The following is a 15,244-nucleotide window of genomic DNA, read 5'->3' on the forward strand; positions in this document are numbered from 1 at the left end:
ACAGCCCGGTTCAACCTGTGCCTGCACTCTGGACGGTCCGGGCTAGAGTGGTTATCCAGCCTGGGGAAGTGGTGCCAAGGTTGCGCACCAGAGCTCCAGTGCTCCCCCACAGCCCGGTCTTTCAGGTGCCTCCTCTTAACCCCAAGCCTCCTGAAGGTCTTCCCAGCCTGGTGGTTCCTGTGGCAGCCCCACGCACCAGGCTGTCTCTGTCTCCTCCCTGCAGGTGGTCCTGTCTGTCCGGCGCCGCTGCCGGAGTCTCCCGCCTGTCCGGCGCCGCTGCCGGAGTCTCCCGCCTGTCCGGCGCCTCTGCCGGAGTCTCCCGCCTGTCCGGCGCCTCTGCCGGAGTCTCCCGCCTGTCCGGCGCCTCTGCCCGAGTCTCCCGCCTGTCCGGCGCCTCTGCCGGAGTCTCCCGCCTGTCCGGCGCCTCTGCCGGAGTCTCCCGCCTGTCCGGCGCCTCTGCCGGAGTCTCCCGCCTGTCCGGCGCCTCTGCCGGAGTCTCCCGCCTGTCCGGCGCCTCTGCCGGAGTCTCCCGCCTGTCCGGCGCCTCTGCCGGAGCCTCCCGCCTGTCCGGCGCCTCTGCCGGAGCCTCCCGCCTGTCCGGCGCCTCTGCCGGAGCCTCCCGCCTGTCCGGCGCCTCTGCCGGAGCCTCCCGCCTGTCCGGCGCCTCTGCCGGAGCCTCCCGCCTGTCCGGCGCCTCTGCCGGAGCCTCCCGCCTGTCCGGCGCCGCTGCCGGAGCCTCCCGCCTGTCCGGCGCCGCTGCCGGAGCCTCCCGCCTGTCCGGCGCCGCTGCCGGAGCCTCCCGCCTGTCCGGCGCCGCTGCCGGAGCCTCCCGCCTGTCCGGCGCCGGAGCCTCCCGCCTGTCCGGCGCCGCTGCCGGAGCCTCCCGCCTGTCCGGCGCCGCTGCCGGAGCCTCCCGCCTGTCCGGCGCCGCTGCCGGAGCCTCCCGCCTGTCCGGCGCCGCTGCCGGAGCCTCCCGCCTGTCCGGCGCCGCTGCCGGAGCCCCTCTGCCCAGAGCAGCTGTCTCTCTGTCCCGAGCAGCTGTCTCTCTGTCCCGAGCAGCTGTCTCTCTGTCCCGAGCAGCTGTCTCTCTGTCCCGAGCAGCTGTCTCTCTGTCCCGAGCAGCTGTCCCTCTGTCCCGAGCAGCTGCCCCTCTGTCCAGTGGGGTCATTGAGAGGGGTGGTCATGCTGAGAGAGCCACGGAGGCGGACAATAAGGCGGACTAAGACAATGATGAGGTGGGGTCCGCGTCCCGCGCCAGAGCCGCCACCGCGGACAGACGCCCACCCAGACCCTCCCCTATAGGTCAAGGTTTTGCGGCCGGAGTCCGCACCTTTGGGGGGGGGTACTGTCACGTTCTGACCTTTATTTCCGTTGTTTTGTATTTATTTAGTATGGTCAGGGCGTGAGTTGGGTGGGCAGTCTATGTTTGTTTTTCTATGTTTTGGGGCATTTCTATGTTTTCGGCCTAGTATGGTTCTCAATCAGAGGCAGGTGTCATTAGTTGTCTCTGATTGAGAATCATACTTAGGTAGCCTGGGTTGCACTGTTTGTTTGTGGGTGATTGTCTATGTTAGTGGCTTGTGTCAGCACAGGTCTCATTTTGTAGCTTCACGGTCGTATTTGGTTTATTGTTTTCGTTACTCTTTTGCATAGTGTTCAGTCTTTCTTTATTAAAGATTCACCATGGACACTTACCACGCTGCGTATTGGTCCTCAGATCCATCTCGCCTCTCCTCTTCAGATGAAGAGGAGGACGGCCGTGACAAGGATCTTGAAAGCATGAAAAGGTAAACCCCTGTCCATCTATGGGGAAATTATATGTATTAAATCTCTAGTGATATCACAATTTACATATCTATTCGTGGCTCTACCAACTCCAGGAGAATGTTTTTTCAAGTTATGTGAGCAAAATATATTTCATTTTATTTGGAATGGAAAACCAGATAAAGTGCAATGGGTATATTTATGTAATGAATAAGAGTTTGGAGGGCTAAAACTATTAGATATCAAGGCATTACATTTCTCTCTTAAAGATTATATTATGCTGAAACTATATATTTAAATCTAAACTGGTTTTTCAGTAGGCTACTAAGACAGGCAGATCTAATGTTTAATAGGGAGCTCTTTGCTGTTATACAGATTAAAACTGCCCATTTCCGGCCTCCCGAGTGGCTCAGCAGTCTAAGGCATTGCATCGCAGTGTTGCGGCATCACTACAGCCTGGAGTTGGATCCCAAATCAAATCTATTTATATAGCCCTTCGTACATCAGCTGATATCTCAAAGTGCTGTACAGAAACCCAGCCTAAAACCCGAAACAGCAAGCAATGCAGGTGTAGAAGCACGGTGGCTAGGAAAAACTCCCTAGAAAGGCCAAAACCTAGGAAGAAACCTAGAGAGGAACCAGGCTGTGGGGTGGCCAGTCCTCTTCTGTCTGTGCCGGGTGGAGATTATAACAGAACATGGCCAAGATGTTCAAATGTTCATAAATTAACAGCATGGTCCAATAATAATAAGGCAGAACAGTTGAAACTGGAGCAGCAGCACGGCCAGGTGGACTGGGGACAGCAAGGAGTCATCATGTCAGGTAGTCCTGAGGCATGGTCCTAGGGCTCAGGGCCTCAGAGAGAGAGAAAGAGAGAATTAGAGAGGGCATACTTAAATTCACACAGGACAACGGATAGGACAGGAGAAGTACTCCAGATATAACAAACTGACCCTAGCCCCCGACACATAAACTACTGCAGCATAAATACTGGAGGCTGAGACAGAAGGGGTCAGGAGACACTGTGGCCCCATCCGAGGACACCCCCGGACAGGGCCAAACAGGAAGGACATAACCCCACCCACTTTGCCAAAGCACAGCCCCCACACCACTAGAGAGATATCTTCAACCACCAACTTACCATCCTGAGACAGAGTATAGCCCACAAAGATCTCCGCCACGGCACAACCCAAAGGGGGACGCCAACCCAGACAGGATGATCACATCAGTGACTCAACCCACTCAGGTGACGCACCCCTCCCAGGGACGGTATGAGAGAGCCCCTGTAATAGGGTTAGAGGCAGAGAATCCCAGTGGAAAGAGGGGAACCAGCCAGGCAGAGACGGCAAGGGCGGTTCGTTGCTCCAGAGCCTTTTCGTTCAGTTTCCCACTCCTGTGCCAGACTACACTCAATCATATGACCCACTGAAGAGATGAGTCTTCAGTAAAGACTTAAAGGTTGAGACCGAGTTTGCGTCTCTGACATGGGTAGACAGACCGTTCCATAAAAATGGAGCTCTATAGGAGAAAGCCCTGCCTCCAGCTGTTTGCTTAGAAATTCTAGGGACAATTAGGAGGCCTGCGTCTTGTGACCGTAGCGTACGTGTAGGTATGTACGGCAGGACCAAATCAGAGAGATAAGTAGGAGCAAGCCCATGTAATGCTTTGTAGGTTAGCAGTAAAACTTTGAAATCAGACCCTTGCATTGACAGGAAGCCAGTGTAGGGAGGCTAGCACTGGAGTAATATGATCACATTTTTTGGTTCTAGTCAGGATTCTAGCAGCCGTATTTAGCACTAACTGACGTTTATTTAGTGCTTTATCCGGGTAGCCGGAAAGTAGAGCATTGCAGTAGTCTAACCTAGAAGTGACAAAAGCATGGATTAATTTTTCTGCATCATTTTCGGACAGAAAGTTTCTGATTTTTACAATGTTACGTATACGGAAAAAAGCTGTCCTTGAAATGGTCTTGATATGTTCTTCAAAAGAGAGATCAGGGTCCAGAGTAGCGCCGAGGTCCTTCACAGTTTTATTTGAGACGACTGTACAACCATTAAGATTAATTGTCTCAAAGATCTCTTTGTTTCTTGGGACCTAGAACAAGCATCTCTGTTTTGTCCGAGTTTAAAAGTAGAAAGTTTGCAGCCATCCACTTCCTTATGTTGAAACACATGCTTCTAGCGAGGGCAATTTTGGGGCTTCACCATGTTTCATTGAAATGTACAGCTGTGTGTCATCCGCATAGCAGTGAAAGTTAACATTATGTTTTCGATTGACATCCCCAAGAGGTAAAATATATAGTGAAAACAATAGTGGTCCTAAAACGGAACCTTGAGGAACAGCGAAATTTACAGTTGATTTGTCAGAGGACAAACCATTCAAAGACAAACTGATATCTTTCCGACAGATAAGCTCTAAACCAGGCCAGAACTTGTCCGTGTAGACCAATTTGGGTTTCCAATCTCTCCAAAAGAATGTGGTAATCGATGATATCAAAAGCAGCACTAAGGTCTAGGAGCACGAGGACAGATGCAGAGCCTCGGTCTGATGCCATTAAAAGGTCATTTACCACCTTCACAAGTGCAGTCTCAGTGCTATGATGGGGTCTAAAACCAGACTGAAGCATTTCGTATACATTGTTTGTCTTCAGGAAGGCAGTGAGTTGCTGCGCAACTTCCTTTTCTAAAATTTTTGAGAGGAATGGAAGATTCGATATAGGCCAATAGTTTTTATATTTTCTGGGTCAAGGTTTGGCTTTTTCAAGAGAGGCTTTATTACTGCCACTTTTAATGAGTTTGGTACACATCCGGTGGATAGAGAGCCCTTTATTATGTTCAACATAGGAGGGCCAAGCACAGGAAGCAGCTCTTTCAGTAGTTTAGTTGGAATAGGGTCCAGTATGCAGCTTGAAGGTTTAGAGGCCATGATTATTTTTATCATTGTGTCAAGAGATATAGTACTAAAACATTTGAGTGTCTCTCTTGATCCCTAGGTCCTGGCAGAGTTGTGCAGACTCAGGACAACTGAGCTTTGAAGGAATACACAGATTTAAAGAGGAGTCCGTAATTTGCTTTCTAATAATCATGATATTTTCCTCAAAGAAGTTCATGAATTTATCACTGCTAAAGTGAAAGCCATCCTCTCTTGGGGAATGCTGCTTTTTAGTTAGCTTTGCGACAGTATCAAAAAGGAATTTCGGATTGTTCTTATTTTCCTCAATTAATTTAGAAAAATAGGATGATCGAGCAGCAGTAAGGGCTCTTCGGTACTGCACGGTACTGTCTTTCCAAGCTAGTCAGAAGAGTTCCAGTTTGGTGTGGCGCCCTTTCCGTTCCAATTTTCTGGAAGCTTGCTTCAGAGCTCGGGTATTTTGTGTGTACCAGGGAGCTAGTTTCTTATGAGAAATGTTTTTAGGGGTGCAACTGCATCTAGGGTATTGCGCAAGGTTAAATTGAGTTCCACAGTTAGGTGGTTAACTGATTTTTGTCCTCTGGCGTCCTTGGGTAGACAGAGGGAATCTGGAAGGACATCAAGGAATCTTTGTGTTGTCTGTGGATTTATAGCACAACTTTTGATGATCCTTGGTTGGGGTCTGAGCAGATTATTTGTTGCAATTGCAAACGTAATAAAATGGTAGTCCGATAGTCCAGGATTATGAGGAAAAACATTAAGATCCACAACATTTATTCCATGGGACAAAACTAGGTCCAGAGTATGACTGTGACAGTGAGTGGTTCCGGAGACATGTTGGACAAAACCCACTGAGTTGATGATGGCTCCAAAAGCCTTTTGTAGTGGGTCTGTGGACTTTTCCAAGTGAATATTAAAGTCACCAAAGATTAGAATATTATCTGCTATGACTACAAGGTCCGATAGGAATTCAGGGAACTCAATGAGGAACGCTGTATATGGCCCAGGAGGCCTGTAAACAGTAGCTATAAAAAGTGATTGAGTAGGCTACATAGATTTCATGACTAGAAGCTCAAAAGACGAAAACGTCTTTTTTTTTTTGTAAATTTAAATTTGCTATAGTAAATGTTAGCAACACCTCCGCCTTTGCGGGATGCACGGGGGATATGGTCACTAGTGTAGCCAGGAGGTGAGGCCTCATTTAACACAGTAAATTCATCAGACTTAAGCCATGTTTCAGTCAGGCCAATCACATCAAGATTATGATCAGTGATTAGTTAATTGACTATAATTGCCTTTGAAGTAAGGGATCTAACATTAAGTAGCCCTATTTTGAGATGTGAGGTATCATGATATCTTTCAATAATGTCAGGAATGGAGGAGGTCTTTATCCTAGTGAGATTGCTAAGGCGAACACCGCCATGTTTAGTTTTGCCCTACCTAGGTCGAGGCACAGACACGGTCTCAATGGTGATAGCTGAGCTGACTACACTGACTGTGCTAGTGGCAGACTCCACTATGCTGGCAGGCTGGCTAACAGCCTGCTGCCTGGCCTGCACCCTATTTCATTGTGGAGCTAGAGGAGTTAGAGCCCTGTCTATGTTGGTAGATAAGATGAGAGCACCCCTCCAGCTAGGATGGAGTCCGTCACTCCCACAACCGGTCGTGTCCGGAAGTCCCATAGGGTGGTGGACAATTGGCCCAGTGTCGTACGGGTTAGTAGAGGGTTTTGCCAGGAGGGCTTTACTTAGCTCGTCGTGCCCTAGTGACTCCTTGTGACGTTGCTGGGCGCCTGCAGGCTGACTTTGGTTGTCTGCCACCAATTAAGTATCATAAATGGCTTAAAATGTCTCAGTTTCACTTACGGTCGAGGCTGGACAACTATGCCGCATAAAATTCAAGATAGTTGGGAACAGATTTTTTAATATCCCAATAACATGGCATCTGGTTTATGAACTGATATACAAAAGAACTATTGATGCATTTCAATTTAAGCTATTATATACAATTCTCGCAACAACAAAAAATGATCAGTATATGGGGTATTCAACATTCAGAACGGTGCAGACTCTGCCATGTGGAAAGAATCAATAGAGCATTTATTTTGGTAGCTTGTTGGTCCATCGGTAGCTTGTTTTTGGAGTCATGTCCAGCAATGGTTATTATGCCATAATATCAGGGTGCGGTTGGACCTGCAAATTGTATTGCTGGGGGATTTCAAAGACCCCAGTCAGTCAATAGGAAATATCACTGTGCTCTTGGGTAAATGTTTTATTTTTGGGGCAATTTCAGCAGACATTTTGCAGATGGGGAGGTTCAAGTCCCTAGTGAGACACCATGGGAAAATAGAGGGATGTATTGTTAGAGGAAATGGTCATATTATGATTTTTTGGGGAAAGATGGGTTGATCTGTGGCTGCCTGAAGGTTGGAATTGATGAGTGTTGTAATAATTATATGCACAAATGTACAGTATACATGTTTGAGGTCCTCCAATCAAGGGTGGGGATGGGATTATTATACAGTATGTTTTGCATTTTGTTATTTATGTTTTGTGGTTTGGTTTCATGCTGTGAGTGTGCTGGTCCTGGTAGTTATGGAGAGCCACATAATCGTCTAGAATGTCATTGTATGCTGTAGCATTAGGATTTCCCTTTACTGGAACTGAAGGGCCTAGCCCGAACCATGAAAAACAGCCCCAGACCATTATTTGTCCTCCAACAAACTTTACAGTTGGCACTATGCATTCGGGCAGGTAGTGTTCTCCTGGCAGCCGCCAAACCTAGATTAGTCCGATGGACTGACAGATGGTGAACCATGATTTATCACTCCAGAGAACGCGTTTCCATTGCTCCAGAGTCCAATGGCAGCGACCTTGACACCACTCCAGCCGACGTTTGGCATTGTGAATGGTGATCTTGTGTGTGGCTGCTCAGCCATGGAAGCCCATTTCATGAAGCTCCCGACTAACAGTTCTTGTGGTGACATTGCTTTCAAACTCAGTGTTGCAACAGAGGACAGATGATTTTTACTCTCTACGCGCTTCAGCACTTGGCAGTCCCATTCTGTAAGCTTGTGTGGCCTACCACTTGCGGCTGAGCTGTTGTTGCTCTTACACGTTTCCACTTCACAGCACTTACAGTTGACCGGGGCAGCTCTAGCAGGGCAGAAATTTGAAGAACTGACTTGTTGGAAAGGTGCCACCCTATGACAGTGCCACATTGACAGTCACTGAGCTCTTCAGTAAGGCCATTCTACTGCCAATGTTTGTCTATGGAGATTGGATGGCTGTGAGCTCGATTTTATACCCCTGTCAGCAACAGGTGTGGCTGAAATAGCCAAGTCCACTAATTTGAAGGGGTGTCCACTTACTTTTGTGTATATAGTGTCTTTAATTCTTGTCACCCATCAATGTGTAAAGGTGTCGGTAGCCTTGCGGTTAGAGTAACCAAAAGGTTGCTGGTTTAATTCCAATGGCTGAAGGGAAATATTCGGGCGGGAATGTGCCGGCAACCATAAGGTAACTGGCATCGGAATTTCATGTCCCACCTACTGCCATTGTGCCATTGAGTAAGGTATTCAACTTGTACTTTCAGCCTGTCTTATGAGTGTGTGTGGTAGTGCTTGTAAAAAAAAGAAAAAAAGAAAAATCACAATTTACAAGTAAAGTTGCATTGTAGTGATTCATGAGCAAGTGATTCGATACCAGATATTCTAGATTTGATCTCCTTTTGTGGGCCATGGTTTTTTCTTCAAACTCAAAAACGATAGAGAAATAAGTTACACCGAGCTGAGGAATTGAAAAGTCTTCTTTTCAATTCCCACTGATACTCGGAGCATGGCAGGCTTTTGATAGCATGTCAATACCATATATAATTCCTGGGTGAGCACTATAGACAGCTTATCGGGGGACATCAGTTTCAACACTACATGACTCAAGAGGATTTCCATGTTTCTTAAGTCCCGGCCTGTGCTGCATTTCAAAATCACTTATTTTTCTCTCTCTCACTCAGACGATGTTACATCCGTCGTTGAATGAGTGAGACCAAAGCACAGCGTGGAAAGTGTTCATGATCATTTAATAATGAAACACCGACAAAACAACAAAATATAAACTAACGTAAAGTTCTGCAGGGCTAGACAGCTACTGTGCAAAAACAAGATCCCACAAATTCAAGTGGAAAACAGGCTGCCTAAAGTATGATTCCCAATCAGAGACAACAATAGACAGCTGCCTCTGATTGGGAACCATACCCGGCCAACAAAGAAATAGAAGACTAGAATGCCCACCCAAATCACACCCTGACCTAACCAAATAGAGAAATAAACAGGCTTTCTAAGGTCAGGGTGTGACAGTACCCCCCCCCCCCCCCCGCAAAGGTGCGGACTCCGGCCGCAAAACCTGACTCTGAGGTAGGGTCCGGGTGGGCATCTAGCCTCGGTGACGGCTCCGGTTAGGGGCGTAGACCCGAACTTGCTGATCCCTCCGCCGGAGGCTCCGGACTGGGAACTGTTGCTGGAAGCTCTGGACTGGGGAGGCGTACCGGTGGCACCGGGCTGGGGAGGCGTACCGGTGGCACCGGGCTGGTGACACGCACCTCAGGGCGAGTGCGGGAAGGAGGCACAGGACGCACAGTGCTGGTGGAAAACAGGCTGCCTAAGTATTATTACGATAGACAGCTGCCTCTGATTGGGAACCATACCCGGCCAACAAAGAAATAGAAACCTAGAATGCCCACAAAATCACAACCTGACCTTACCAAATAGAGAAATAAATAGGCTGTCTAAGGTCAGGGCGTGACAGACGCTTTATATTTGCATAGATTTTTCATCCCGGTAGTGGTTGACATTTATTTCACAAACACTTGACATTTGGACATGGCCTCCGCTGCAAGGGTTGTGTATAGAGTTGGACAACTCCCTATGCCAGGCATTGTAAGAAGCTGCTTGATAGGACATTTAGTCTAATTTCAATAAATACAGTTTCAAAAATCCAGCGAGTAGAGTATATCCAGAATGTACTACCAGCTAGATTAAAAACTCCTTTCTCTCCTCAGACATCAATGGGAGTCTAATACGTTACTAATTGCTAACAGGTATACTACTTTATTTTTTTGTTATAAGCATTTATGACTCTATAATGTCTTATAATTAGGGTTCTGCACTTTTGACTTCTAACACCAAATCAAATCAAATGTTATTTGTCACATAGACATACATGGTTAGCAGACGTTAATGTGAGTGTAGCGAAATGATAGTGCTTCTAGTTCCGACCATGCAGTAAAATCTAACAAGTAATCTTTCCAAACAATTCCACAACAACTACCTTATACACACAAGTGTAAAGGAATGAATAAGAATATGTACATAAAAATATATGAAAGAGCAATGGCCGAATGGCATAGGCAAGATGCAGTAGATGGTATAGAGTACAGTATATACATATGGGATGAGTAATGTAGGGTATGTAAACATTATATAAAGTGGCATTGTTTAAAGTGGCTAGTTATACATTTTTACATCAATTTCTTCATTATTAAATTGGCTAGAGATGAGTCAGTATGTTGGCAGCAGCCACTCAATGTTAGTGATGGCTGTTTAACAGTCTGATGGCCTTGAGATAAACAGCTTCTTTCAGTCTCTCGGTCCTAACTTCAATGCACCTGTACTGACCTCACCTTCTGGATGATTGTGGGGTGAACAGGCAGTGGCTCGGGTGGTTGTTCGCCCCCCGGTGATGAGATGTGCAGACCTCACTACCCTCTGGAGAACCTTACGGTTGTGGGCGGCGCAGTTGCCGTACCAGGGGTTGACACAGCCCGACAGGATGCTCTCGATCTGTAAAAGTTTGTGAGTGGTTTTGGTGACAAGCCGAATATCTTCAGCCTCCTGAGCTTGAAGAGGCGCTACTGCGCCTTCTTCACCACGCTGTCTGTGTGGGTGAGCCATTTCAGTTTGTCCGTGATGTGTACGCTGAGGAACTTAACTTTCCACCTTCTCCACTACTGTCCCGTCGATGTGGATAGGGGGCTGCTCCCTCTGCTGTTTCCTGAAGTCCACGATCATCTCCTTTGTTTTGTTGACATTGATTGTGAGGTTATTTTCCTGACACCACACTCCGAGGGCCCTCACCTAGGCTGTCTAGTTGTTGTTGGTAATCAAGCCCACCACTGTAGTGTCGTCCGCAAACTTGATGATTGAGTTGGAGGCGTGCATGGCCATGCAGTCATGGGTGAACAGGGAGTACAGGAGATGGCCAAGAACGCACCCTTGTGGGGCCCCAGTGTTGAGGATCAGCGGGGTAGAGATGTTGTTACCTACCCTCACCACCAGGGGGCGGCCCGTCAGGAAGTCCAGGACCCAGTTGCACAGGCCGGGGTCGAGACCCAGGGGCTCGAGCTTAATAACGAGGAGGGTACTATGGTGTTAAATGCTGAGCTGTAGTCAATGAACAGCATTCTTACATACAGTGGGGAGAACAAGTATTTGATACACTGCCGATTTTGCAGGTTTTCCTACTTAACAATTACAGACCTCTACATGCTTTGTAAGTAGGGAAACCTGCAAAATCGGCAGTGTATCAAATACTTGTTCTCCCCACTGTAGGTATTCCTCTTGTCCAGTTGGGTTAGGGCAGTGTGCAGTGTGATTGCGATTGCGTCGTCTGTGGACCTATTGGGGCGGTAAGCAAATTGGAGTGGGTCTAGGGAGTCAGGTAGGGTGGAGGTGATATGGTCCTTGACTAGTCTCTCAAAGCACTTCATGATGACCGAAGTGAGTGCTACGGGGCGATAGTCATTTAGCTTAGTTACCTTCCATGTTGTGTTATTGTTGTCAAGAGGAGTCCGGAGACAATGCCACGTAAATTATCCTTACATATTACTCAAAATAATAAAAGTACAAACATGACTGTAAAGAAATGCCATTAAGAGCACATGTTCAACTTCATAACAAATATCCCATCTCTAGAGGTTAAATGAATAAAAATGACTATAAAAGTTGACAAGTAGCTGGGTTGACCATTACAAGGTTGATGATTTCATCCTTAATGAGCCATAACTATCACGTTTAGGGAAGACCCAGATACAGACAATGTCAAAGTAACAAAAGGTTATTACTAGAACAGGGGCAGGCAAATGACAGGTCAAGGGCAGGCAGAAGTCAGTAATCCAGGGCGGTGTGACAACGTACAGAATGGCAGGCAGGGTCAGGGCAGGCAGAACGGTCAAAACCAGGAAAACTAGAATACAGGAACTATAGAAAAAGACAGGAGCAAGGGACAAAACGCTGGTAGGATTGACGGACAAAACTAACTGGCAACAGACAAACAAGACTTCCGCCGAAGAAGGCTCCTCTCCTTGTTCGGTGCGGCGATCGACGTCACCGTCTTTCTAGCAATCGCCGCTCCATTTGTCTTGTTTTGTTCCATACACACCTGGTTTTCATTCCCCCCAATCATCTACATGTATTTAGCCCTCTGTTTCACATAATGTCTTTGTGTGTAATTGTTTGGATGTTATGTGGTTTAGTTACGCGCTTTATTTTCTATGTTCTTGTTTATGAGCACATTGTATGTTTTTTGTTCTTTATACTGTATGTGGAACGTTATTAAAGTGTGCTTGTTACTATACTCTGCTCTTCTGCACCTGACTTCACCTCCAGTACAGCCACGTAACAGAATTACACACCTTAAATGGAGTCAGCAGGAGCAGGTACCCCGGTTAGAGGAGTCGAGGAGCGCTTCCAGGAACATTCGGCCATGTTACATCATCTTGGTGCCATGATGGATTGCGTTGTCCAGACCATGGACCGCTGGGAGAGACAGGAAGTCTCTGGGTTTGCATCCACCCGTCCCGTCCGGAGAGAATTCTACTTGGATGCGTCCCTCCCTTCCCTGGGAGTATGATGGAACGGCATCACAGTGCCAGGGATTCGTTACAACTGGACCTCTACCTGGCCACTGTGCACCCAGCTCCCTTGGGAAGGGAGAGAGTGGCTGCACTCGTCTCCTGCCTCACGGGAATAGTGCTGGAGTGGGCAAACGCCGTGTGTAGAGAAGGAGACACGGCGTTGGACCACTTCGAGGAGTTCACCCGTCGCTTCCGGGCCGTCTTCGACCATCCACCCAAAGGTAGAGCGGCGGGGGAAAGGCTCTTCCATTTGAGGCAGAGGACGAGGAGCGCCCAGGAATTCGCCCTGGAATTTCGGGCCTTGGCCGCCGGAGCAGGCTGGAACGACAGGGCCCTCATCGACCACTATCGATGCAGCCTACGAGAGGACGTCCGACGTGAGCTGGCCTGCAGGGATGCAACCATCTCCTTTGATCAACTGGTGGATTTGTCCATCCGGTTGGATAACCTGCTGGTCACCAGCGGACGTCCATACGGGGCTCTGTCGGTGCCATCTTCCAGCAGCCCCGCTCTGGTGCCCATGGAGTTAGGAGGGGCTGCTCATAGGGAGACTGGAGGTGGAGCCATCACGTGCACCATCTGTGACCGCAGAGGACACACTGCCGGTTGGTGCTGTGTTGGTTCCTCTGGGAGTTGAGGCAACAGGCAGGGCACTCTGGCATCACCCCAGGTGAGTTCGCACCACACTCATCCAGAGTCCTCTGTTGATCAACTGTTCGTGCCTATTTGTTTCCCTGAGTTTTCTCCACATTCCCAGCATAAGGTGCTCGTTGATTCAGGCGCAGCTGTGAATTTTATTGACAGAGTGTTAGCCATTGTTCCTGTGGTTAGACCTTCCCCGGGAAACGCTCTGGATAGTCGACCATTAGTCTGGCTCTTGACCCGTAACCTACCCCTCTGCATACCCTTCCGGAATCTGGGTCCGTGGTTTGTGGGGCCATTTAAAGTCCTGAGGAGGGTGAACGAAGTATGTTACAGATTACAGCCCCTCGTTCCATTTGTCTGTCCTCAGGCCAGTGGTGGCTGGTCCACTCCAGGAATCTGAGGTGCGGGAGGTCCCTCCGCCCCCTTTGGACATCGAGGGGGCCCCGGCGTACATCGTTCATTCCTTCATAGATTCGAGGCATCGGGCGAGGGGCCTTCAGTACCTCGTGAAGTGGCAGGAATAGGGTCCGGAGGAGAGGTGCTGGGTTCCGGTTGCAGATGTTTTGGATCCTGAACTGCTGCGGGAGTTTTACCGTCTTCCGCCGAAGTCGGCTCCTCTCCTTGTTCGGGCGGTGTTCGGCGATCGACGTCACCGGCTTTCTAGCCATCGCCGCTCCATTTTTTATATTTCCATTTGTCTTGTTCCATACACACCTGGTTTTCATTTCCCCAATCAATCTACTTGTATTAACCGTCTGTTTCACATCATGTCTTTGTGTGTAATTGTTTATGTTATGTGGTTTAGTTACGAGCTTTATGTTCCTGTTTATGAGCACATTGTATGTGGAACGTTATTAAAGTGTGCTTCTTAGTACAATCTGCTCTCCTGCACCTGACTTCGCCTCCAGTACAGCCATGTAACAAATACACTGGGGATAATGGGCAAGATGGGCGACACCTGCAGGGGGGTGGAGACAAGCACAAAGACAGGTGAAACAGATTAGAAACAGACTAGAAAGCGTTGTCGCACAAAGGCCAGGGTACGACGGGGGCAAGGGTGGCAGGCAAACTTGGAGGAGTGGGCCCAGTCCAGAACCGAGGAGCGGACCGTGTCAGGAACAAGCATCCAATTATCTGCCACACCCCTCCCCAGGGTTCAGCTGGGAACGCTGGGCCTCACAAACCTGTTTCCCTATCCCCCAGCTGAGTGCCGTCGCCAGGCACGAGGTGGGAAGGATGGTATCGGGTTCCGCTGTTGTAGCCGTGGGGCTACAGCGGTGCGACAGCGCATCCGGCTGGACATTCTTGGATCCCGGTTGGTACGAGAGTATGAGAGGGAGAAGTTGAACCGGGTGAAAAGCAGGGCCCATCTAGCTTGCCTGGAATTGAGATGCTTGACAGTGCAGAGAAATTCCAGGTGCTTGTGGTCAGTCCACACAATGAACGGATGTTCCTCCCCCTCCAGCCAGTGCCTCCATTCCTCCAAATCAGTCTTCACCGCGAGAAGCTCACGATTCCCCATATCGTAGTTCCTCTTCGTGGCATTGTGGCAATGGGAGAAGGCGGCGCCGGGATGTAACTTGAGGTCCTGTGCAAAAGCTGGGATAGGACAGCCCCCACTTCGACATCCGAAGCATTGGCCTCCACCACAAACTGGCAGGACGGGTCAGGATGAACCAAGATTGGAGCAGTGGTGAAACTGTGTTTGAGATCCCGGAACGTCGGGTCAGCAGATCGGGACTACTTGAACAAAACCTTGGGATAGGTGAGTGCAGACAGGGGGAAGCCAGGGTGCTGTAACTCCAGAAAAACGTTGGCAAATCCCAGGAAACGTTGCAGCTGCACCCTGGATGTAGGTTGGGGCCAATCCCCCACCACTCTCACCTTCTCGGGATACATCTGTACACTCCCTGCAGCGATGATTTAACACAGGAAGGGGATGGTGGAGCGATGGAGTTCTAACTTCGACTTTCACAAAAAAGCTGGTTTACCAGGAGGTATTGAAGAACCTGTCGGA

This window comes from Oncorhynchus mykiss, chromosome 8, assembly GCF_013265735.2.
Source record: "Oncorhynchus mykiss isolate Arlee chromosome 8, USDA_OmykA_1.1, whole genome shotgun sequence".
In the NCBI taxonomy this organism is placed as follows: domain Eukaryota; kingdom Metazoa; phylum Chordata; class Actinopteri; order Salmoniformes; family Salmonidae; genus Oncorhynchus; species Oncorhynchus mykiss.